Here is a 22,776-nt window from a genome sequence, read left to right as displayed (position 1 = left end):
TTGTTTTTATTTTTCTTTTTTTTTTTTTTTTTTTTTTTTTTGAGACGGAGTCTCGCGCTGTGTCACCCAGGCTGGAGTGCAGTGGCGCGATCTCGGCTCACTGCAAGCTCCGCCTCCCAGGTTCACGCCATTCTCCTGCCTCAGCCTCCGAGTAGCTGGGACTACAGGCGCCCGCCACCACGCCCGGCTAGTTTTTTGTATTTTTAGTAGAGACGGGGTTTCACCATGTTAGCCAGGATGGTCTCGATCTCCTGACCTCGTGATCCGCCCGTCTCGGCCTCCCAAAGTGCTGGGATTACAGGCTTGAGCCACCGCGCCCGGCTGTTTTTATTTTTCAAAATTAAAAAAGTTTTCTTTGAAATAGCTTCTTTTTAAAATGTAAGTACAATACGCTTTTTTGCTTTTCCTTTTTTTTTTTTTTTTTTTTGAGACAAAGTCTCGCCCTGTTGCCCAGGCTGGAGTGTAGTGGCACGACGGCGGCTCACTGCAAGCTCCACCTCCCGGGTTCACACCATTCTCCTGCCTCAGCCTCCCAAGTAACTGGGACTACAGGCGCCCGCCACCAAGCCCAACTAATTTTTTTGTATTTTTAGTAGAGACGGGGTTTCACCGTGTTAGCCAGGATGGTCTCCATCTCTTGACATCCTGATCTGCTCGTCTCGGCCTCCCAAAGTGCTGGGATGAACCATCGCACCCAGGCGTGAACCTGTGAACCACCGCACCCAGCCTTTTTTTTGTTTTTTTGTTTTTGTTTTTGTTTTTGTTTTTGTTTTGAGATGCAGTCTTGCTCCGTCCCCGATGCTGAGTGCTCTGCTCACCACCAACTCCACCTCCCAGGTTCAAGCGATTCTCCTGCCTCAGCCTCCCAAGTAGCTGGGACTACAGGCACCCGCAGTGACGCCTGGCTAATTTTTGTATTTTTAATAGAGACGGAGTTTTGCCATGTTGGCCACACTGTTCTCGAACTCCTGACCTCAAGTGATCTGCCTGCCTCAGGCTCCCAAAGTGCTGGGATTACAAGCATGAGCCACTGCACCTGGCAAAAACTGCTTTTTCTTTTTTTTAAGTTATTACAAGCAAACACTGTTCTGAACATTCTTGTACAATCATCTTTGCGTAATGGTGGAGTTATCTTCTAGGGATAAATTCCTAAAAGTGAGAATGATATGCATATATTATATTTTGATAAATATTGCCAAACTACCCTATAAAAGTATAACAATGTGTAGTATCACCAATATTTTATGGTACTGTTCATTTTACCATATATTTGCCAACAATGAGTTTTATCCAAAGTATTTATCATGGCAAATCTGATATGGGAAATGCTCTTCTGATTTATTTGCATTTCTTTGCTTTTCAGGGAGATTGAATATAGTCTCATATCTTATTGGTAAATTTCCTATTCATGTCTTTTGCCCATGTTTCTCTTGTCTGTCTTATTATTTTGTAAATGCTCTTTGTATAGAAAAGATAATCACCCATTGTCTCTCATATCTGTTGCAGATTTTTTTCTCATTTTCCTATTTTAAACTTTTATGGGTTTTTTTTCTGTATTAAAGATGTTTTGCAGACAAACACATCTATCATTTTTCTTGGACTTCTGGATATTATGTGATGCTTTAAACCTCAATTCCATGTTTTCTTTCTTTTTTTTCTTTTCTTCTTTTTTTTTTTTTTTTTTTTTTTTTGGCTTTGTCACCCAAGCTGGAGTGCAGTGGCTCAGTTTCAGCTCACTACAACTTCTGACACCCAGGTTCAAGTGATTCTCGTGCCTCAGTCTCCTGAATAACTAGGATTACAAGTGTGCACTGCATGGCCCAGCTAATTTTTTTTTTTTTTTTTTTTTTTTTTTTTTTTTTTTTTTTTTTTTTTTGTACTTTTAGTAGAGACAGGTTTTCACTATGTTGGCCAGGCTGGTCTCAAACTCCTGACCTCAAAAGATCTGCCCGCCTTGGCCTCCCAAAGTGCTGGGATTACATGCGTGAGCCACTGCACCCGGCCTATATTTTCACCCTGTTGGCCAGGCTAGTCTGGAACTCCTGACCTCAAGTGACCCACCTGCCTCAGCCTTCCAAAGTGCTGGGATTACAGGTGTGAGCCACCACGCCCGGCGCAGGTGTATCTATATGATACTGAAGATGCACGAGAAGGGCTTCCTGGACAGGGTTCAAAACGAGAATTTGGATCTGTGCCTGGTCCCACATTAGTGTTGTTTTGTTTTGTTGTTTTTTTAAGAAGGGAAACCACTTGGACTGCGTCCTCTCCTTCTTACTCTCCCGGAGGAAAGGAAGATCATCATCAACGCCTAGTGGCAGGTGCAACAAAACAAGTCCAAGAGCTGGCTTCATACTCAGGAAAGAACACGGTGTGTCCTGCTCCTGGCGTCCAGCTCCACACGATCAAAGAAACTGCCCCCACAATGAGCTGTAGACATGAACTCTGAAAACACAGTCCTCATGTGTCTGGAATTTATTCCTTCTGGTGGGTTCTTGGTCTCCCTAACTTCAAGAATGAAACTGAGGACCCGCACAGCGAGTGTTACAGTTCTTAAAGATGGTGTGTCTGGAGTTTGTTTCTTCAGATGTTCAGATGTGTCCGGAATTTCTTCCTTCCGTGGGTTCGTGGTCCCGCTGACTTCGGGAGTGAAGCCACAGACCTTCGTGGTGAGTGTTACGATTCTTAAACCCGGCACCTCCAGAGTTGCTTGTTCCTCCCAGTGTGTTAAAGGTAGAGTGAACCCAAAGAGCGAACAGAAGCAAGAGTCACTGTGAAGAGCCAAAGAACAAAGTTGCCGCATCGTGTAGGAGAACGAGAGCGGTAGCCACTGCTGGCTCGGGTGGCCTGCTTTTATTCCCTTATTTGGCCCCACCCACATCCCGCTGATTGGTTCATTTTTACAGAGTGCTGATTGGTGCATTTACAAACCTTTAACTAGACATGGAGTGCTGATTGGTGCATTTACAATCCTTTAGCTAGACAGAAAAGTTCTCCAAGTCCCCACTGGACCAGGAAGCCCAGCCAGCTTCATCTCTTACTCACACATGGGTGCTCTTAGGGAAACAGCCATGTCTGGGTTGATTATGATGTGGGGAAAGTTGGCCTTCATGGCCTTCTTTCTCTCTCTCTCTCTCTCTCTCTCTCTCTTTCTCTGTCTCTCTCTCCCTGTCTCTTTCTCTGTTTGTCTCTCTCTCCCTTTCTTTCTCTCCCTGTTTCTCTCTGTCTCTTTCTCTCTGTCTCTCTCTCCTTTTTCTCTCCTTCTCTTTATCTCTGTTTCTTTCACACTGTTTCTGTCTCCGTCTATGTGTGTGTGTCTCCTCTTTCTCTTTCTCTGTCTCTTCTCTTTCTCTCTCACTTTCTGTTGATGTCTCTTGTCTCTTTCATCTCTTACTCTGTCTCTCTCTGTGTGTCTCTCCCTTTCTCTTTGTCTCTCTCTCTACTTCTATTTCTCTCCCTCTCTGTTTCTCTTTCTCTCTGTCTGTTTCTTTATGTCTCTGTCTGTCCCTCTCCTTTTTCTCTCCCTTTTTTTGTCTCTCTGTTTCTCTCTCAGTCTCCTTCTTTCTCTCCCTCTCTCTGTCTGTCTCTGTCTCTCTGTCTGTCTCTGTCTCTCTGCACTCTGGCATCTCCAAACCTGCCCACCTCCTCCAGCATCTTGCTCTCAGCTAACTGCTATAAAACAACTCTTAAGACTCTCCCTGGTAAATGCTTAAGAATCTATTCTCTCTTCAGAGGTACTTGCAGGCTTTTCTATATACCTGTCAGAACCTGTTAGTGAGAGACGCTGCTTCCTGCCCAGAGCATCACCCACCTTGACAGCTACCTTCTCCAAGGAGAAAAACACCTCGAAAAATTACTGTGTACATTTTTATGCCCAATGTGGTTGGTGCAAGGAGAATTCATCTTATTAAATGTCAGATATGCAAATTCTTCTTAAAGAATCATGCCCAGAAATTGGGCTCGGCTATTTAATGCCATCTGAATATGATCTCCCAGGAGGAGCAAGAGTGTCTTCCTGGTTATTTTGATGGGGAGAGGGAAATGAATTTGGACAAAAACTAGCAGTTGTGGGAGCCGGTGGATTCTGCAAAACAGAAAGTAGGAAATAAGGAGAGTTGGGAAGAGCCCAGGACGTGGAGTGATAGAAATTATGGGGTCTGCTTTGCAAAGAAGAAAACATAAGAATGAATGAATGAATGAATGAATGAATGAATGAATGAATACGATTATGAAGTGATTTCTCTGGGAAGACTTCAGATGATGGCTAAATTATATTTGCCTGAATCCAAAATGTTAGATCTTGGACTAAAAGAGAGGAGGAGCTGGGTGTGGTGGCTTACACCTGTAATCCCAGCACTTTGGGAGGCCGAGGCAGGCAGATCACTTGAGGTCAGGAGTTCAAGACCAGCCTGGCCAACATGGCAAAACCCCATCTCTACCAAAAAGAAAAAAAAAGAAAAAAATTTTTAAAAAGTTAGCTGAGCTTGTTCACACACACCTGTAATCCCAGCTACTCAGGAGGCTGAGGCGTGAGAATCGCTTGAACCTGGGAAGTGGAAGTTGCTGTGAGCCAATACCAAACAACTGCACTCCAGCCTGGGCATCAGAGGGAGACTCCGTCTCAAATAAAAAAAAAAAAAAAAGAGAGAGAGAGAGAGGAGGAAGTGGGGGGGGTGAACCACCCAAGAGATCAGAGTCACGCAGGATCCAGTCATTGGAAAACTTCCATGCCTAAAAACAGCTTGCGAGGGCCTTCATCATTTGCTCCCAGTTTATTTTCTCTCTCCACTCGCTGCACTGCAGCCACACCTACGTTTTCTTTTCTTTTCCTTTTTCAGAGGCAGGGTCTCAATGTAGTCCAGGCTGGAGTGCAATGGCTCAGTCATAGCTCACTGCAGCCTTGAACTCCCAGGCTCAAGCCATCCTCCCACCTCAGCCTCCTGAGTAGCTGGGGCTACAGGTACATGTCTCCACACCTGGCTATTTTTAAAATTATTTTGTTAAAACAGAGTCTCACTATGTCGCCCAGGCTGGTCTTGAACACCTGGCTTCAAACGATCCTCCCTCCTCAGCCTCCTAAAGTGCTGGGATTACAGGCATGAGCCACTACATCTGACCCACAGCTACTTTTTCTTTTCTTTTCTTTCTTTTTTTTTTTTTTTTTTTTGAGACAGAGTCTCTGTCACCCAGGCTGGAGTGCAGTGGCGCCATCTCGGCCCACTTCAAGCTCTGCCTCCAGGGTTCACGCCATTCTCCTGTCCCAGCCTCCCAAGTAGCTGGGACTACAGGCGCCCACCACCACGCCTGTTTTGTTTTTTGGTGTGTGTGTGTGTGTGTGTGTGTATTTTTTTGTATTTTTATTAGAGATGGGGTTTCACCATGTTAACCAGGATGATCTCGATCTCCTGACCTGGTGATTCACCCACCTCAGCCTCCCAAAATGCTGGGATTACAGACGTGAGCCACCGCGCCCAGCCCACAGCTACTTTTTCAAAGGCTTCCAAACACAACTCGTGGTCATGCCTCTCGGTCTTTGTGTAATCCATTCTCCTGCCTGAAATGCTGTCCTTGGGCTGGCTCTCTGAGCTCCTGAGCATCCTTTAAGAGTTAACCAAAATATCCCTGCCCCTGAGATGCCTCCCTGACCTGTGACTGCTCCTCCCCTCCAGGCATTCTATTTCTGCTGTGCTTTCAAAATACTGAGTACATAGGTCTATTAATATTTAGCACTCTTTATTAGACTGTTTACTTGATTTATTTGATGTAAGCTCCTTGACAGCAGGGAGCACACATGTTTTCTCTTGGAGTATCCAGCCCCTGGCATAATGCCTAGAAAGCAGTGAATATCAGTAAATTCTCCATAAATAAGAAGAAAAGAATAGGAAGATCCTAGAAGAGAAGGGAGGATGTTTCGTTGACTTGATCTGATGAAAATTATGATGCATACCTTTCATTTAATTCTGTGGAGTTGATACTCAGAGAGTCCTGGGTATATTCTTTGATATAGTAAAAGACAGAATGCTGGGAAAGAAATCCGAAGAAGAAGAGGGGGCATTTGGCTTTGAATTGCAGGGGCCCCATATCCAGGGGGAGAAATTGTGTTCTTTTCCGCAAGGTGGTGCTAGTGAGAAGTTACGTAAGAGAAGAATTGACTGATCGGCCATGAAGACACTTCCATTGCTGGCACGTTTAGTACAAACAGTACTAAGAGTCTAGGTGAAGCATCTCTGTGAATACCTTGCTCAAATGCCAAAGGCTTCCCCACCCTTCCCAGAGACAGGCAAGGCAGACCATTCCCAGGAATCAGAGCAGCTTGCGCATTCCTGAGAAGTAGCCCTGGCATGCCGTCGCTAACGCTTAGCTCAAAATCGGTGGTTCTTGCATGGGCTTGGTGCCTCACGCCTGTAATCCCAGCACATTGGGAGGCTGGGGCGGGCGGATCATCTGAGGTCAGGAGTTCAAGACCAATCTGGCCAACATGGCGAAACCCATCTGTACTAAAAATATTAAAAATTAGCCAGGCATGGTGGCAGGCGCCTGTAATCCCAGCTACATGGGAGGCTGAGACAAGAAAATCACTTGAACCCAGGAGGTAGAGGCTGCTGTGAGCCGAGATCATGCCACTGCACTCCAGCCTGGATGACAGACTGAGACTCCATCTCAATAAATAAATAAATACATTGGTGGTTCTCACCCAGAGAAGATTTTGCTTCTTCCCCCAAGGGATATTTGGAGATGTCTGAAGATATCTGGGGGTGTTATAACAAGTGTGTGTGGCAGGGGTGCCACTAGCGTCTAGCAGGTAGAGGCCAGGGATGCTGCTAAACATGCTACCGTGCATGGGATAGCCCCTCTCCCTTTCCCAAATAATTATCTGGCCCCAAATGTTAATAATACCGACACTGAGAAACCCTGCTCTAAATGATGTCATGGGAGATGTTACTCATTCTCAGAAATACCAGGACAGAAACTCAGCTCTAAAATACTCCACTCAGTGACTTGGGATCGGCACACCGGGAAGCATCCTTAAGCAACCTCAGCAGATTCTGGGTCAGATGACGCAACCACTCCAAATAATCACAGTGGTCATCACTTCCCACTTTCCTCATTTATTTACTCTCATGTGGAGGCCTTGTCTTATGCTCTATTGAGAAATTATTGGCATGTCTTTTTATCTGTCTTACTCTTTTTTTCGAGTTCACCTGCACTGGCACCTGCTCTCACCTCTGTATCTTCAGTCTCCATGGCTGAGATCTCCACTTTAACTAGAACCCATCCTCTCTGGACTCCTCCAAGATCTTGCTCTACCAGTTTTCAGGTCTTTTTACATCCAACTTCTTCAGAATCTTTGGCTCCTTCCCTTAGTCTATAAAAATGCATTAGACTGCATCCTTTAAAAAAAAAAATAGCTGGGCATAGTGTTTCTCACCTGTAATCTCAACTACTCAAGAGGCCAAGGCAAGAGGATCACTTGAGCCCAGGAGGTTGAGACAAGCCTGGGCAGCATAGTGAGACCCCATCTCTAAAAAAAATAGGAATAAAGAGTGGAACATTTTAATGTTAATGGGGTCTAGCTTATTAATTCTTTTTTACATGGACCGTACCTTTTGGTGTTGTATCTATAATGTCTAGAGTCGTCTAGATATTACCCTGTGTTATCTTCTAAGAGCTTTACAGTTTTATGTTTTACATTTAGGTCTGTGACTCTTTTTGAGTTATTTTTGTGAAGGGTGTAAGGTCTGTGTCTAGATTCATTTTCTGTATAACAAAGAATGTTTCAACATTCCTTGTTTAAAAGACTATCTTTCTCCATTGTATTGCCTTAGCTATTTTGTCAAAGAGAATGTCTAGGGCCAGGCACGGTGGCTCACGCCTGTAATCCTAGCACTTTGGGAGACTGAGGCGGGCGGATCACCTGAGGTCAGGAGTTTGAGACCAGCCTGACCAACATGGAGAAACCCCATCTCTACTAAAACTACAAAAACTTAGCTGGGCATGGTGGTGCGTGCCTGTAATCCCAGCTACTTGGGAGGCTGAGGCAGGAGACTACCTCAAACTCAGGAGGTGGAGGTTGCAGTGAGCCGAGATTGTGCCATTGCACTCCAGCCTGGGCAACAAGAGCAAAACTCTGTCTCAAAAAATAAAAGAGAGAGAAAATGTCTACTGTCAAGAGGATAAAAAGACTGGCCACAGATTGGAAGAAAATATATGCAAAAGACATTTCAGATAAAAGACTATTATCTAAAATACACAAAGAGTTGTTAACCTCAGCAACAAGAAACACAAACAGGATTTTTTTTTTTTTTTTTTTGGAGATGGAGTCTCACTCTGTCGCCCAGGCTGGAGTGCAGTGGCTGGATCTCAGCTCACTGCAAGCTCCACTTCCCAGGTTTACGCCATTCTCCTGCCTCAGCCTCCTGAGTAGCTGGGACTACAGGCGCCCGCCACCTTGCCCAGCTAGGTTTTTGTATTTCTTAGTAGAGAGGGAGTTTCACCGTGTTCACCAGGATGGTCTCGATCTCCTGACCTTGTGATCCGCCCGTCTCGGCCTCCCAAAGTGCTGGGATTACAGGCTTGAGCCACCGCACTGGGCCACAAACAGGATTTTTAAATGGGCCAAAGAGCCAGACATGGTGGCACGCTCCTATAGTCTCAGCTACTCAGGAAGCTGAGCAGGAGGATCACTTGAGGCTAAGTGTTTGAGACCAACCTGAAAAGCATAGCAAGAATCTATCCCTAAAAATAAAAATATAATAAAGTAAAATATAAATACATGTTTAAAAAATATTTTTAAAATGGGCCAAAGACCTTAACAGACACTTCACCAAAGAAGATATGTAAATGGAAAATAAACATATGAAAAGATGCTCCACATCATATATGATCAGGGAAATGCAAATCAAAACAATAATGAGCTACTACAACACACCTATTAGAATGGCCAAAATCTAGAACACTGACAACACCAAATGCTGGTGAGGATGTGGAGCAACAGGAACTCTCCTGCATTGCTGGGAATGCAAAATGACAAACAGTTCAGAAGACAGGTTGGCAGTTTCTCACAAAACTAAACGTGCTCTTATTATACATCCAGCACCCGTGCTCCTTGGTCTTTACCCGAAGGAGTTGAAAACATATCCACACAAAAACCTGTACACAAATGTTTACAGCGGCTTTATTCATAACTCCCACCAAGATGTCCTTTGGTGGGTGAATGGATGAACTGTGGTATATCCAGAAAATGGAATCTTATTTGGTTCCGGAAAAAAAAGAGCTACCAAGCCATGAAAAGACATGGAGGAACCCTAGAAGCATATTACTGAGTGAAAGAAGCCAATATGAAAGACTACATACTATGTGATTCCAACTCTATGACATTCTGGAAAAGGCAAAACTATGGAGACAATAAAAAGACCTGTTGGTTGCTAGGATTATGTTGGAGGGGAAGGAGGAGTGGGTGGGGCACAGAGGATTTTTAGGGCAGTGAAATTGCTCCGTATGACACTATAATGGTGGATATATTTCACTATGGATGTATGCAATCCCACTGAATGTACAACACCAAGAATGGACCCTAATATAAACTATGGACCCTGCGTGACAATGACGTGTCAATGTAGGTTTGTTCATTGTAGCAAACGTACCACTATGAGAGAGGATGTTGATGATGGGGGAGGCTATGCATATAGCCATGGGGCAGGTAGTTGGCATATGGAAAATCTCTGGACCTTCCCCTCAATTTTGCTGTGAATCTAGAACTGCTCTGAAAAATAAAAGCTATTTTTTAAAAAGCTTATCCATGTTGAACTGCTGAAATATAAAATATTTTTTAAAAGACTAGGGAAAGTTTTCTTAATACAGTCTCTCTCAAATTATAACCGTACATTCTTCCATCCTTTTGACACCTAATTTATTTCATTTGTCTTAACATAATCTCATTGTTAAAAATTTCAAAAAATTTGAAGAAAGCTCAGATCTGCCCATAATTACTCCTTACAGCAACCAGCAACACAGTAACCACTATCAATCAGTCTGAATTTCCTTCTAGACCTTTTTCTGTATATTTATTCACCTATATAATGGAGATGTGTGCATGTGTGTGTGTGGTTTATTCACCCATAAATGGCATTCTCTGTGTATCGTTTGAAATTTTTTTTTCACAAGTTGACTGTTGTTATCTCAGGACTATCCCAGCCCTTTTTTTGCTCTTCCCTGAATTGCAAGGGCTGGAAGTCTGGAAAGAGTACTGACCAGGCTCCCTCGCCAGCATGCTTCTGATTTTACTTCCTTTAATGCAAGAACTTTGCTTGAGATTTGGAAGGTGGAAGAGAAGAACAGGCCATTACTGCTGTAGGAACAGGGGCAGGTTAGCAGGCTTCTGTAGATGGCAGCTGTGGCTTGGGGGCACCCTCCTGTGAATCACCCAGTTGGGTGCTGCAGGTGGCTAGGATCATCTCTGGCAATTCCCTGTGATTCCAAGTGCTAATACTGCCTTTCCTGATTTTTGCTTCTCTAGTCTTTTCAAGAAACAGTTTTGTGAGCCCCCTTATCCCCTGAATTAAAATTTTTCCAGTTTGAATAACCAGAATGATTTCTATTTTCCTGACTGAACCCTGAATGCTAGAGTACTTTTTTCCAGAAATGGTTTCAGAAAGGAGACCCACAGAGAATGGGGATCTAGGATCAGGTGTTTGATCTGAGTAGATTTGCAGGCTGCAATGGCCTTCCTACTGTGGAAAACAGAATGTCCAAGTCCATGGCTTTGAGATGGAGTCTCACCCAGGCTGAAGTGCAGTGGCGCGATCTCGGCTCACTGCAACCTCTGCCTCCTGGGTTCAAGCAATTCTCCTGCCTCAGTCTCCTGAGTAGCTGGGATTACAGGCACCTGCCACCAAGCCCAACTAATTTTTGTATTTTTAGTAGAGACAGGGTCTCACCATGTTGATCAGGCTGGTCTCGAACCCCTGACCTCGTGATCCACCCATCTCAGCCTCCCAAAGTGCTGGAATTACAGGCGTGAGCCATGGCACCTGGCGAAGCACTTTTTACATTATTACCTGAAGTTGCTTGGAATTAAGAACAAATTAAGGCCGGGCCCGGTGGCTCATGCCTGTAATCCCGGCAATTTGGGAGGCTGAGGAGGGCGAATCACTTGAGGTCAGGAGTTCGAGACCAGCCTGGCCATCATGGTGAAACTCCATCTCTACTAACATACAAAAATTAGCCAGGTATGGTGGTAGGCGCCCATAGTCCCAGCTACTCGGGAGGCTGAGGCAGGAGAATCGCTTGAACCTGGGAGGCAGAGGTTACAGTGAGCCAAGATCGTACCACTGCATTCCAGCCTGGGCAACAGAACAAGGCTCTGTCTCAAGAAACAAACAAACAAACAAAAAAGCAAATTAAAGGACTTTGAGAGACCAAGTGGCTGCTGCAATATAATGTTATGATAGACTAAAAGCATGGTGTGTGGGTTGGTTGCTTTGATCGCCCTGCAAAATAAAAGAAAGGAGGCCGGGCTCAGTGGCTCATACCTGTAATCCCAGTACTTTGGGAGGCAGAGGCAGGTGGATCACAAGGTCAGGAGTTCCAGACTAGCCTGGCCAAGATGATGAAACCCCGTCTCTACTAAAAATACAAAAATTAGCTGGACGGGGTGGCACGTGCCTGTAATACCACCTACCCGGGAGGCTGAGGCAGGAGAATCACTTGAACCCAGGAGGCGGAGGTTGCAGTGAGCCAAGATCATGCCACTGCACTCTAGCCTGGGTGACAGAGCAAGACTCTGTCTCAAAAAAAGAAAAAAAAAAAAAAAAGGAAACACCGAGGTCAGCACTTGACATTGTCAGCTGACTTCTTGGACACAGGACCAGAGAGCATCTATGACTGCCCTAAAGGAGCATCTGGTCTCCTGTGGCTGTTAGGCTAGCACATGTAAAAACCAGATCCAAGGTTTGATCCTAGGGGTTGCAAAATTACAACCTAAGGTGAATTCACTGCTTCTGTAGGTCTTTTTATGCTAGAGTTAGGGACTGATTTAGAAAGTACGGCATTCTAGTGATTACAGTGAGTTAGAATAGGAGGAACCTCACTTTCCTCGTCTGAAGAGAAGCTCCCTCTTGCTCGAAGACCCTTGTAGTGTCCTAATATGACATAGTTTTTATTTTAATTTTATTTTATTTTATTTTTTGAGATGGAGTCCTGCTCTGTCGCCCAGACTGGAGTGCAGTGTTACGATCTCAGTTCACTGCAACCTCCGCCTCCTAGGTTCAAGCGATTCTCCTGCCTCAGCTTCACCAGTAGCTGGGATTACAGGCGCCTGCCACCACGCCGGCTAATTTTTGTAGTTTTAGTAGACATGAGGTTTGGTCATGTTGACCAGGCTGGTCTCAAACTCCTGACCTCAAGTGATCAGCCCACCTCGGCCTCCCAAAGTGCTAGGATTACAGGCGTGAGCCACCACACCTAGACCTGACATAGTTTTTACACAAGGAGATGCCACACTAGCCTTGAGACCCACCCTTCCACCTCTCAAGACCTCCAGACTAAAGTCAGATCCCAACCAACTTTGGAGGTCAAGTACAGACACTAACCGTAGAGAAGACAGAAGGCACAAGGAAAGAATGCACAAGATTTTTGACGATACAGGCATACTTCGTTTTATTGCATTTTATTGTGCTTCACAGATATTTTCTTTTCCAATAAACTGCAGGTTTGCGGCAACCCTGCATTGAGCAAGTCTATCGAGCCGTTTTTCCAAACAGCAAGTGTTCACTCTGTGTCTCTGTGTCCCATTTTGGTAATTCTCACAGTCTTTCCCTTTTTTTTTTTATTATAATTACATCTGTTATGGTGGTCTAGGATCAGCAATTTTTAATGTTACTATTCTAATTGTTTTGAGAGGCCAGGAATCATGACCATATAAGACGGCGAACTTAATAATTGTGTGTGCTCTGACTGCTCCACTGACCAGTACCTCCCCAACCTCTCTCCCTCTCCTGGCCTCCCTATTCCCTGAGACACAACAATATTGAAATTATGCCCTGGTGGCGGGCGCCTGTAGTCCCAGCTACTCGGGAGGTTGAGTGAGGCAGGAGAATGGCGTGAACCCGGGAGGCGGAGCTTTCAGTGAGCCAAGATGGCGCCGCTGCACTCCAGCCTGGGTGACAGAGCGAGACTCCGTCTCAAAAAAAAAAGAAAAAAGAAAAAAGAAATTATGCTTATTAATAACCCTACAATAGCTTCTGTGTGTGCAAGTAAAAGGAAGAGTTGTATGTCCTTCACTTGAAACCAAAAACTAGAAATGATTAAGCTTACTGAGGAAGGTATGTCCGGCTCTTAGTGAACCCATCACATGAATAGTGAACACTATACCCAATAGGTAGTTTCCAACCCTCTCCCTACCCATCCTTCCACCTTTGTAGCCTCCAATGTACATTTTTCCCCTCTGCGCGTCCATGGATACCCATTGTTCAGCCGCCGCTTGTAAGTGACAGACAGTATTTGACTTTCTGTTTCTGACTGATGTTACTTAGGATAATGGCCTCCAGTTCCATACATGTTCCACAAAAGACATGATTTTATTCTTTTCTATGACTGAGTAGTATTCCATAGTGTCTGCATACCACATTCTCTTTATCCAATCCACCGTTGATGGACACGTATGTTGATTCCATATCTTTGCTGTTGTGAACAGTACTGCAATAAACATATGAGGGTAGGTGTCTTTTTATACAATAATTTCTTTTCCTTTGGATAGATACCCAGAAGTGGGATTGCTGGATCAAATAGTAGTTCCATTTTTACTTTGCTGAGAAATTACCATGCTGCCTTCCATAGTAGTCATTCTAATTTACATTCCCACCAACAGTGTGTAAGTGTTCCCCCTCCTCCACATCCTCGCCAACATCTGTTGTTTTTAGCCTTTTTTTTTTTTCTTTTTTAAGGAAATAAGGTCTCCCTCTATCACCCAGGCTGGAGTGCAATGGTGCCATTAAAACTCACTGCAGCCTTGAACTCCTGGGCTCAAGCAATCCTGCCTTGGCCTCTCCAGTACACCATCACTTCCAGCTACTTTTTTTATTTTTGTACAGACAGGGTCTCGCTATGTTGGTCAGGCTGGTCTCAAACTCCTGGCCTCAAGAGCAATCCTGCTGCTTCGGCCTCCCAAAATGCTGGGATTACAGGCAGGAGTCACTGTTCCTGGCTTGTTTTTAGACTTTTTAACAATAACCATTATGACTAGTGTAGGATGATATCTCACTATGTTTTTAATTTGCATTTCTCTGATGATTAGTTATCCTGAGCATTTTTTCATATATTCATTGGCCACTTGTATGTCTTTTGAAAAAATGTCTGTTCATGTCCTTTGCCCACTTTTTTAATGGAGTTATTTACTTTTTTCTTGTTGAGCAGAATTTCTTGTAGATTCTTTCTCAGATGCATAGTTTGCAAATATTTTCTCCCATTCTGTAGGTCGTCTGTTTACGCTGTTGTTTCTTTTGCAGAAGCTCTTTAGGTTAAGTTTCATTTGTCTATTTTTGTTTTTGTTGCATTTGCTTTTGAAGGCTTGATCAGAAACTCTTTGCCCAGGCCAGTGTTCAGGAGAGTCTTTCTTAAGTTTTCTTCTAGGATTTTCATAGTTTCAGGTTTTACATTTAGGTCACGGGTGTCCAATCTTTTGGTTTCCCTGGGTCACATTGGAAGAATTGTCTTGGGCCACACATAAAATACATTCACATTAATGATAGCTGATGAGCTAAAAAAAATTTAAAAATTTTTTTAAAAATCTAAAAAAAATACTCTTATAATGTTTTAAGAAAGGTTACAAATTTGTGCTGGGCCATATTTAAAGCATGCTGGGCCACATGAAGCCCACAGGCTAGGGGTTAAACAAACTTGATTTAGGTCTTTAGCCTATCTTAAGTGAATTTTTATATACATTAAGAGGTAGAGGCCCAGTTTCATTCTTCCGCATGTGGCTGTCCAATTTCCTGGCACCATTTATTCAATAGGGTGTCATTTCCGTAGTGTATATTTTTGTTGACTTTGTTGAAGATCAGTTGGCTACAGAGAGATGCCTTTATTTCTGGGTTCTCTATTCTATTCCACTGTTCTATATGTCTACTTTTATTCCAGTACCAGGCTGTTTTTGTTAATTTGAAGTCAGGTAATGGGATGCCTTGACTCCAATTTTAAAAAGAAGTTCTACTCTGAGTAAAATCCTGTCAAACAGCATCACATGCTACAGAGAAATCTTTCATGAAAGGAAGAGTCCATCAATGTGGCAAACTTTATTGTTGTTTTATTTTAAGAAACTACTACAGTCACCTAAACTTTCAACAACCACCACCCTGATCAGTCAGAAGCCATCAGCATCCTGGTAAGACCCTCCACCAGCAAAAAGATTACAGTTTACTGAAGTCTCGGATATCACTGGCATATTTTTAGCAATAAAGTATTTTTAATTAAAGTGTGTACCATTTTTTAGACATAATACTATTGCACTTTTAGCAGACTACAGTATAGTGTAAGCATAGCTTTTATATGCACTAAGAAACCAACAAATTCATGTGATTCACTTTATTGTGATATTTGCTTGTTAATTACAGTGGTTGGGAAACTCATCTGCAGTATCTCTCAGGTATGCGTGTATGTATCAGTGGAAACCTGCAGTATATGTGTGGCAATAGGTTCTAACAGTGTTTGTGGCTGTTCATCAAATTAATTTCTCTTTTGGCTTGTTTACAATTAGACTACATTTCCTAGCTACCCTGAAATTTAGACATGTTCATGTGACTGATTTGGGCCAATGAAATACAGGCAGAAATGATGAGTGCCACTTCTAGGACTGGCCCCTAACAATTTCCTTCAAGGAATTCTTCCATTCTTCTCCATCTGCTGGCCAGAGGCAGATGCCCAGGGAGACCTTAGAAAATGTGACTGGAAGATGACAGCCTAAGGCCCTAAGTGACTGCAAGGAATGGATCTACCCTCTCCTTTACTGCAGACTGTATTTTATGAGTAAAAAATAAACTTCCATTGTTAAGCCCTTGAGATTTTGATGTTTACCTATAATAGAAGTTAGCATGTCCTTAACTAGGAACTATATTCATTTAATTAGTTTATTTATTTTTTTGAAATGGAGTCTCACTCTATCACCCAGGCTAGAGTGCAGTGGCGTGATCTTGGCTCACTGTAACCTCTGCCTCCCAGGTTCAAGCAATTCTCCTGCCTCAGCCTCCAGAGTAGCTGGGAGGCGTGTGCCACCATGCCCGGCTAGTTTTTGTATTTTTAATAGAGACAGCATTTTGCCATGTTGGCCAGTCTGATCTTGAACTACTGATCCACCTGCCTCCCAAAGTTCTGCAACTACAGGCTTGAGCCACTGTGCCCAGCTAATATATTCATTTCCAAATGTATCTTGGATATCTTTTCTATGGGGTACCTCATTCCTCTTAATTGCAACATAATGTTCCACAATATAGACATATCATCATTTACATTACTATTTTCCTTTTTCCAACTTTTTGCTATTAAAATGTTGCAAATAACACCTCTGTCCAGACCTCTACATCTAAAGCAGATACAAAGAAATGGAATCACTTGGACAAGCAGTAGGTTCACGCTCAATTGTTGCTGATACTGCCAATTCACCTTCCAAAATGTCTGTATGATTTATTCTACCACCAGCTGTGTATAGGAGTACCTGTTTCCCTGGCCTTCTGCCAATTTCAATAATGAGAATAATGATATTTTGAAAAACATTAAGCAAATGTGTTTCTCCCTAAATTTCTTCCTTAAACCATATTTCCTTGCAAACTTCCATCCCTAAAGCTGATACATGGGGCTTAATATCCTAGGAAAGGGAGAGCAGGTCTGATGGAAGAAAGATTCATTGGTTCTGAATCTCACACCTGACTTTTCTGAATCAGAAGCAAATTTCTGAAGCCCGTCTTTGTCAAGAGAGTTTTTTCACATTCTATTGATATATTAAGAGCCAAGCCTAGAGAGTTACATTATCAGTTTGCCTTTGCTGCATGATAAACTACCCCAAAACATAATGGCTTTGAACAACCATTGATTTGCTCTTGATTCTATGGACTGGTGATTGGGATGGGCCATGGCTAGGAAGACTTGCTTCTGTTCCATGTTGTACCAGTGGGGCTCACTCATGTATTGAGGTTTCCATTGGAAAAGCCAGGATGGCAGAGGCCCTCTCCATGTGCTGACATCCTCCAAGAGACTAGGCTGTGCTCTTTACATAGTGACAAAGAGTTCTTAGAAGCAAAGAAGGGCAAGTCTCAAGGTTCAGGCACTTTTGAAGCCTATGCTTGTATCCTTTGTCTGTAGCCCCATTGACCAAAGTCACATGGCTCAGCCTAGATTTAAGGGTTAGGCAGACAGACCCTCATCTATGACAAGAGGAGCAGCAAAGATGCATACAAAAATTGTCATACCCACCGGGAACGTCATTTCACATGCCTCTACCCTAGACCTCCATGCCTCCGATCTTTCAGTCCTTCTATTTCAGTCTGCTGGCAAACCAACCAGGCTATTCACCATTCCCGCGAGCTCCTGTGAATTCTCACCTTGGGCTACTTTTCTTTCTACATAAAGTGGATGATCAGGTGATACTCAAAACTCTACCCATTGGAAAGATTTTTCTCTCAACACCTTTTTCATTTTTTGTTTGTTTTTCTTGACACAGGGTCTCACTCTGTTGCCCATACTGGAGCACAGTGGTGCAATCATAGCTCACTGAAGCCTTGAACTCCGGGAGTCAAGTGATTCTCCAGCCTCAGCCTCCCAAAGTACTGGGATTACTCAGCACTGTCTTTTAAAGTTCCCCCTGAGTCTAACTGTAATGCATCTGCTATTCATTTTATACTTGCACCCAGACAGCCATCTAAGCTAATCTATCCATAAACTGAGTTCAGGTTTTTTCTCCTCTTTCAGAATGTCTTCCTTTGCCCTCTATGGCCAAATGTGTGAGTTGGAGGGGCAGATGCTGGTACAGCTCTAAAGAAAAGGGGAGTCTGGGCTAGCTTCTCATGCATCTTACTGTACTGCTCAGGCTCAGCCACTGACATCGCATTTCCGTCTTCATATGGACGGCTGCTGGGACTCCCTGACTCTATGATTGGTGGATTCAAGAGAACCCAGCTCAGGCTGGGCATGATGGCTCACAGCTGTAATCTCAGCACTTTGGGAGGCTGAGCAGGGCAGATCACTTGAGGTCAGGAGTTTAAGACCAGCCTCGCCAACATGGTGAAATCCCTTCTCTACTAAAAATATAAAACTTAGCTGAGCATGGTGGCGGGCATCTGTAATCCCAGCTACTCAGGAGGCTGAGGCATGAGAACCACCTGAACCTGGGAGGCAGAGGTTGCAGTGAGCCAAGATCACAGCCTGGGTGACAGAGAAAGACTCCGTCTAAAAAAAAAAAAAAAAAGAAGGAGAACCCAGCTTATAATGAGCAGATTCGGGTTCATGGCCATGTAATGCTCCATGGTAAACCGCTGCCTCGACTGGGGCCCGTAGCACACCAGGAGTTATTCTAGAAAGACAAAAGTACTCTTCCTCTGGAGCTTGCCATAAGCTCCACATGACATAACTTTCCACCACTGACTTTTCCAGGGTCTTCCATATTGAATGGGCTAAGTGGCAGGACTGCCTGTAGTGCAGCCTGGACTCACTGCAGAGCCCTTTTTCCTGTAGGATTCACTCAAAGCTGCCAGCCTTTCAGGTAACTCAGTATGTGAACTGGAGTGGTGTGCCCAGGTGTGGAATAGGAAGAGGGTTTCAGGGCTAGTACTTTCTTCTTGTGAGATGAAAGATGCAGCAATTTGTCTTTTAATCTGGACACCCAAAATCTTTACCTAAGTGGCAGTTCCATGAATATTCATAAAGATGATCTCCTGCCCTATGGAGCACCTGTGTCCTGCCAAGGCCTCCTGCTGTTAGCATCTCTTGCTTGTCCTATCCAATCAGCAGATGTCCTCAGTGTAACAGATCCATTTTGTGTTCTACCAGGTAATCCAGATCTCTTTTTTTTTTTTTTTTTTTTGAGATGGAGTCTTGCTCTATTGCTCAGTCTGGAGTGCAGTGGTGTGATCTCAGCTCACTGCAACCTCTGCCTCTTGGGTTCAAGCAATTCTCCTGCCTCAGCCTCCCAAGTAGCTGGGATTACAGGTGCACACCACGACACCCAGCTAATTTTTGTATTTTAGTAGAGATGGGGTTTCACCATGTTGGCCAGGCTGGTCTCAAACTCCTGACCTCAGGTGATCTGCCCACCTTGGCCTTCCAAAGTGTTGGGATCACAGGCGTGAGCCACCACGCCTGGCTTAATCCAGATCTCTTCTGATTATATCATGCGTTATCTAAAGAGAGTATTTAAAGTATCAGTTAGGATTTAGTTTACCAAATGGAACTAATTTTAGTTTATTCCATACCAGGCCCCTGCAGTTATCAGATAAAAGGGAAGTTCCCCTAGGATAAAAAGAGCATTATAGAAAATAATGGAGCTAAATTTTTTTTCCTAGATGTCACCACACTTGATATTAGTAAACTCAAATTTCGTCAGTCTCTGGAGGAAAAATGGATCTCTTTTTGTTTTGTTTGCATTTCCTGACTGTAAGTTTGATGTTGTTTTGACATAATTATTGGCCTTTTAGTACTTCCTTTTCTGTGAACTACATACACTTATCCTTGCCATTTTTAATGGGTTATATTCCTTTTTCTTACTAATTTGGTAATGTTAGTGTTAAGTATATTAATCAATATAGTTATTAGAATAATTAGAATAATGTATAAATATATATTAACTAATATATCAATTGTGCCTTTTATACTGATATATAATTCATTACAATGTATCTAAAATAGCGAATGTTATGTATATATCACTAATATATAATGCATGGGTTATGTAATAATTATGTATAATATGATTATATCAATTATAATATTGACATAAATAGAAATTGATAATTTATAAATATATCTGGATTAATATAAGTAATATCACATTAATATAATTTATGTTAACTAATATGATCATATTGATCTATTATTAATATAATAATATAATGAATATTAATTGATTCTTGTTATATATGTTGCTAAGCTCCTTTCAATAGGAGTCAATATTCATCAACTTTGTTTATCTAACTTCTCAATGTTTGATTAAACCCTTTATGATCTGGCTTTTGATCCACTACCCTCCTGAAATTTCTCTAACAAAAGTCCTAAATGATCTTCAAAAGTTAAAGGTAGGCCAGGGACGGTGGCTCATGCCTGTAATCCTAGCACTTTGGGATTACAGCTGAGGTCAGGAGTTCTAGACTAGCCTGGCCAACATGGTGAAATCCTGTCTGTCCTGAAAATACAAAAATTAGCCAGACGTGATGGTACATGCCTGTAGTGCCAGCTACTTGGGAGGCCAAGGCACGAGAATCACTTGAACCCAGTAGGCAGAGGCTGCAGCAAGCCAAGATCGCACCACTGCACGCCAGCCTAGGCAACAGAGTGAGACCCTGTCTCAAAAAAAAAAAAAAAAAAAATTAAAGCCAACCAATGATTCAGTTTAAATCTTCATCTGATTTATCAGTAGCATTTTGCACTTCTTGAAACTCTCCTCTTTCTCAGCTTCCAGCATGTGCTCCCCTGGTTGTCTTCCTACATCTCTGACAATTAGTCATCAGTCTCTTCTTAGGGCTCTGCTACCTTTGGCCGCCCCTTAAATGTTTTTATCTTCCAGGCTCTGCCTTTGTTTCTGTCTTCTGCTGTTGTTCACATTGTTCCTTGGGCAGATCATCTAATCCCAGGTTTCAGCAACCACTTATACATTGTTGCAAACCGAATCTATTTTTGCATCCAAGACATGTTCCCTAGCTATAGTTTTCTATCTGTTACTTTCTGGACAGCTACACTTTAACTTCACAAGGGCATCTCTAGCACAATATGTCCAAAATGGAAATCTTACCCCTTCACAACCGATCTCCTTGAATTGCCTACTTCTACTGGCTTCAGTTCTCACCTCCTATTCATTCTTCAACCCACTCCAATCTGGCATCTGCCCCCACCACTCCTAAAAATATGCTTTTGGTAGAGTTACTAATGATTTTCTTGTAACCAAATCCAATGTACACTTTGATTATTTTTCTTATTGCTTCCTTTGTTTACTTAGAGACAAGGTCTCGCTGTTATCCAGGCTGGAGTGCAATGGTGCCATTAGCTCACCACAGCCTCCAACTTTGGGACTCAAGAGATCCTCTTGCCCTCATCTCCCACGTAGCACCACCATGCCTGGCTAGTTTTTGTAGGTATAGGATCTTGCTCTGTTACCCAGACTGGAGTGCAGTGGCGTGATCACAGCTCACTGCAGCCCTGAACTCCTGGGCTCAAGCGATCTTCCTGCCTCAGCATCCCGAGGGGCTAGGACTACAGGTGCACGCCCCCACGCCTGGCCCTGGCCTCCTCTACTCTGCCCTGCAAAACTCATGTTCCACTCACCCTGACTTCTTGCCATGTCCCAAAACACACCTTGCCCTTTTGTGGCTCTGTGTCTTCAGGCTGTTTTCTCTGCTTTGAACAATTTTCCCTCACTTGTCTGTTTAGCAAGTACTTTCTCATCCTTCAAAACTCATCTCAAATATAATTTCCTATTTGAATTATTTTCTTTTTTCCTGAGGAGAGAGAGATGCTTCCTTTCTCAGTTCCTACTGCTTTCGAATGATTCCTTTATTTACCACATGTCACATTGCATTGTAATCATCAATTTCCCTGGTGAAGGTGGTATGAAATTGATAGCCACAATTTAGATGTGTAGGAAAGGTAGCTTTCTTTATTTTCTGTAGTAAAACTCAACTAACCGTTGAGCCACGTAGCTGTACATAACAGAAAACACATATTCTGGCTACCTAGGAATCCCTTCTGGAGTGAAACAGTCCCTTTTGAGTAAATATGCAGGCAATTTTAAGATCCTGTCCGTTTTCCTTTCGGCTGATTTCTCTCTGCATATAATCTAAGTTTCTGGGAGACTTTGGTAACATCTTGACATTAAAGAATGGAGTGTCTGGACCATGAGTCTTTCTCCAATTCTTTCTGGCCTCTGAAGAGGAAAGGACATGCCACCTGGTTTTAGGTATTGAGGGCTGCCATCACTTGCTGATATCCAAGGCCTGTGACATGGCCTCTGGTGAAATCATTGGGTCCACTTGTTCTTCACCTTCATCCAGGCTGCTCCCTTCCCCTCCTTATACCCTTCCTCTGAGCATTTACGCCTCCAGTTTCTCCCCGGGCTCAGAAACTCTGACCTGTTTTTTCACATCATTGCATGGGGTGCAGGACTCTACGGCGCTGCCATCAGGTCCATCTACCTGGACAATGCCTTAAACCACGGTTCATCTACTGCTCTGACACCCCATGCCCAATGTGGGTCTCTCCTACAGGCTTGCTAAACCCCTGGGATGCAAAGCCCAGGTGTGTTTCTCTGGAGGGTGGGAGGGTGCTTCTTGGGCACCTAACTTACTCCCAACTTGTTTAATCGAACAAGTTCATTCCATTCATCTCCGGAAGAACTGCTATTTTTTACCCACATTACAGAGCTGATTTTGTTTGTTTGTTTGTTTGTTTGTTTTTTGAGACGAAGTCTCGCTCTGTCGCCCAGGCTGGAGTGCAGTGACACGATCTCGACTCACTGCAAGCTCCACCTCCCGGGTTCAGGCCATTCTCCTGCCTCAGCCTCCCGAGTAGCTGTGACTACAGGCACCTGCC

General features: G+C 43.4%; 1 non-coding gene across 1 annotated transcript; it reads right to left on the bottom strand.

Annotated features, from left to right (window-relative positions):
- Positions 1-2,245: 2,245 nt before the first annotated feature.
- On the bottom strand, positions 2,246-2,458 carry LOC112632328. The gene has a single exon (XR_003121372.1). It is a non-coding gene; the product is annotated as a small nucleolar RNA U3 (small nucleolar RNA).
- Between the last annotated feature and the right edge of the window lie 20,318 nt (positions 2,459-22,776).

The sequence above is a fragment of the Theropithecus gelada genome, chromosome 9 (genome assembly GCF_003255815.1).
Source record: "Theropithecus gelada isolate Dixy chromosome 9, Tgel_1.0, whole genome shotgun sequence".
Lineage (NCBI taxonomy): Eukaryota > Metazoa > Chordata > Mammalia > Primates > Cercopithecidae > Theropithecus > Theropithecus gelada.
Note: the sequence above shows the minus strand (reverse complement) of the source record. Positions and strands in the feature narration are given on the sequence as shown.